The 3,994-nt window shown below is 40.3% G+C and overlaps 1 pseudogene; it reads right to left on the reverse strand.

Annotated features, from left to right (window-relative positions):
- Positions 1-2,765: 2,765 nt before the first annotated feature.
- LOC131429942 (probable maleylacetoacetate isomerase 2) lies at positions 2,766-3,664 on the reverse strand (annotated as a pseudogene).
- Positions 3,665-3,994: the final 330 nt, after the last annotated feature.

A 3,994-nucleotide genomic window follows, 5' to 3' on the forward strand; every position in this document is an offset into this window, starting at 1 on the left:
GAAAATGTTCACACCTCTATTTGGGCATCATGCTCAATTAGTTTTGACATTTCACTTCTGGGTGCACGCTAAACGCAAACTGATTAGTATGACTGAGCTAATAGCCTTGAGCGTCACCAGATGGTGTTACCACAAACGAATTTCCAGACATGACAGTCACGATCTTTTTTTGGCGCACATCTACGGTCCTCCGTGAAACTGGCACCAATGGTGATAAATTGGTTGCACTGCTGAGTTCCCATCATCGCATTCATAATGCAAATGTCAAACCGTGAGAACCCTTTCGATACGTTAGCTCATTTGTATATATTGAGATTTCATGGCACACTTTGGTCGAAATGATAACAATGCAATTAATCTCGCGCTCCACCAAGCGGTGAGTGCGGTCATTTCAGAAGGTACCGGGAACTGACCAGATTTTTTTTATTATTTGTAAGCACAAACATGTCTTTATTATTTGTTTTTGGTGTTACTGTGATGTCCTTTTCGATTTGTATTGAATTCGTTAAAGTGATCCATATTGATATATAATATATTTGGTGTCAGCTATCTCGATCAACTTCACTTTACGGTCATTGAAAATCATTTTGTGGATTTTTTTCACGTTTTCATCGGTAACAGCCTCTTTTGGACGTCCACTGCGTTCATCGTCTTCGGTGCTCATATGACCAGTACGAAATTTTGCAAACCACTTACGAATTGTTGCTTCGCCCGGTCTGGATAACACTCATCAAGCCATTTTTTGGTATCGGCGGCACTTTTTTTCATCAAAAAGTAGTGTTTCATCAACACACGAAATTTCTTTTTTTTTCCATTTTATTCACAATAACAAAAGTAGCTTCACTCAAAATGCAATATCTCACAAACTAATAATCAGACAGCTGTCAAATTTATACACGTATCTTTTGAAGGTTGGTACTAACTGAAAATGGTATGGATTTAATTCTAGTGGCGCCCTCTCATAGAAACGATACGAACTTTTCAGCCGATCTGTTAATTGATGTTATTCGTTTATGCGAGAATACACTAAAGTAGGATGTCTACCCGGCGAACGACCATAATTAGGTTAAAAAAGGTATAAATAAACGATAAAAAAAGAAAGGATATCAAAGAAAATTTAAATTTTAATATTTTCGACTAGTCTTGATGTGATAGCTAACACATGGATCAATAAGTCCCGAGACTAACAATGGAAACAACATTTTTTTTTGCAAATTTTTTTTTATTCATCAACATAATCACCTTTTAGGGTGATACAATGGTTCCAACGTTTTTCTAATTTTTCAATACCATGTTTATAAAAAATTTATCTTTCGCTTCAAAATAAGCTTCAGTTTCAGCGATGACCTCCTCATTTGAGCCAAATCTTTTTCCCTGGAGCATTTTTATAAGATCAGCAAAGAGCCAGTAGTCACGGGGGGCTAAATCTGGCGAGTATGGGGGGTGGGGAAGCAGATCAAAGCCCAATTCGTTTAATTTCGCCATTGTTTTCATCGACTTGTGGCAGGGTGCATTTTGTTCCATCGAAAGCAATCGCGGCACCCACTTGGAAAAAACCTTTTTCATGCTCAATTTTTCATGAAGGATAGTAAATACACTTCCATATGATATCTGTGTCATCTCAGCAATCTCATGGAGCTTCACTTTACGATCTTTCATTATAATTTTTGTCACTTCACTCACATTTTCCGGTGTAACGACTTCCACAGGTCTACCCGAGCGTTCCGCGTCATTTGTGTCGGTACGACCACGTTTAAACTCGGCGAACCACCGACAAATCGTTGCTTTTGATGGACAAGAGTCCGGATAACATTTTTTAATCCATTGTTTCGCTTGCACGGTGTTTTTACCCATTGAAAAACAATGTTTTATCAACACACGAAACTTTGTTTTTTCCATTTTTTAAACAAACTAAAAAACGACTTTACTCCAACCTCGATAACTCAGCTGTTTCTGGTCGGATCGACTTAAAATTTTGACCCGTTTCAAGCAAAGGTTAGTACTCTAGAGAGACGTGGTTACTGGTTTACTACGAGCGCCATCTCTGCTTTAGTCTCGGGACTTATTGATCCATGTGTTATTAATTTCATACAAAAATAAAAATATATCTTTCCTTTCGGAAATAATTGACAGTGGACAAATTTCGGATTGCCGAGATTCTCAGTAATTATACATTTTGCCGAGACGATTACCGAGCACTCGGCTGTGCAAATCTCGGCATTTATTTGCCGAGATTCAGCAAGAAATTTTAAGTGTGTATGAATTTTCGGTTTTTTTCCAAACACTAGAATTATTTGTATAAAATGCCGGCATACGCCTTCGGAAAACTGAAAGCGCCGCCAAAGCTTCAACAAACAGTAAAGCAAAATAAATCGTAATTATTCGAAACAGCAAGTATTAATCTTTTGCACGCAACAACCTTGGCATTGGATCGGCAGCTATAGCGGATGTTTGTTAGACTCTCTATAGAACGCTAGCACGAACATCGTGCCGGCAGCCGGTAGCCCAAAATTTCTCACTGTTTATGTTAATATCTCTCTAGCCTCGGCGCTATTTCACTCGAGTTAACCGCAGTGAAAATATTATTACAATTATATTGCATCGTTTAGTGGCGGAAAACATGCATGTTGCCTCTAGCAACAGTATTTAGTGCAGTAGGCATTGCTTGCTGATGTTAATTCCAAAGACCACCTACCACGACATCTAGTGGTGAGTTCGATACGTTTCTGTTGCAAGCAAGTTGAATACAAAACGAATGAGAATCGTTCAATTCAAACGTTTTATTAGGAAGTGAACCGAACTATTCATCTATTCGAATGCCGCCGCCCCGGCAGGACAATCCGGTTGGTTCGATGGGTGGCTGTCACGAAAAGCCGGACGTTCCTTCAGTTCCCCGTCAATACGAACGATAATCGGATAGGGTTTAAGATCCACTTGGAAGCGGCGGGCGTTGTAAACCTGTGGCACTAGGCAGCAATCGGCCAGCTAGAAGCTCCTCGAGGGCTTTGAAACCCCGAACGATCCAGTGCTGAGCCCACTCGTTTCGTTTCGTTTCGTCAAATTGCTGCAGCAAACCACCGCTCTGCAGAGGTTGAATACCAGATGCTATTACCTAAAACAAACACAGATATAAACATCGGAGCAGATAGTCAAGTGCAAGTTCTCTACCTCAACTATTTCACGAACTTTTGCTCGTTTCAGTGCATCCTTAGGCAGTAAGGGACACTGCGAACGAGTTTCCTCCAAGTAGTGCAAAATTGCTATTGACTCTATCAGTGTGTTGCCGTCTGGAAACGAAATGTTAATCAAATTCGTCACGTCACTATCTATGCGAGGTGATAATTCTGGTCCATAATTTGTCGTGTCGCGGGTGTCCACGGGGTACGAAATTTCCAAAAATAGCAACTAAATTAACTTACCGATTATCAGTGCAGGAACGCGACAATTCGGGTTGATCATGCGAAACTCATCCCCGTACTGTTCGCCGTCTAGGGTAATTGTTTTCAAATCGTACGAAATTCCCTTTAGGTTCAGAGCAATTCGAACTCGCCACGCACACGAGCTGAGATAGTAGGAGTACAATATCGGTTTTGGATTGGACAAAAGTTGGTCCGAAGTGGAGGACATCTCGATAGCAAACTGAACGTACGGAACTGAAAACAGACCGTAATATAGATCTGAAACAGTCTTATCTATGCATGATGCTACTGCGTTTGTTCATTTTTGGCAAAGTTACGTTGGTTGCCTACTCATCGGGAGGAGCACGTGTGGCTACAGGGACTTGCATTTTTATTCGTACACTGGTCGACGGAATGATTCGAGCGTTCTAAAAATTAATTAATGAAATAGGAATTTTTTCATGAGCATGCGTGGTTCGACGAGCATAATTTCAAAGATACAGTGTACAAGCTTAAGAAATATAAGTATATGTTTACCTTCCCATATAGAACAGCTATGCAGTCACCCACAAACTGCTCGAAAACACAATGCTAAA

The sequence above is a fragment of the Malaya genurostris genome, chromosome 1, assembly GCF_030247185.1.
Source record: "Malaya genurostris strain Urasoe2022 chromosome 1, Malgen_1.1, whole genome shotgun sequence".
NCBI lineage: Eukaryota > Metazoa > Arthropoda > Insecta > Diptera > Culicidae > Malaya > Malaya genurostris.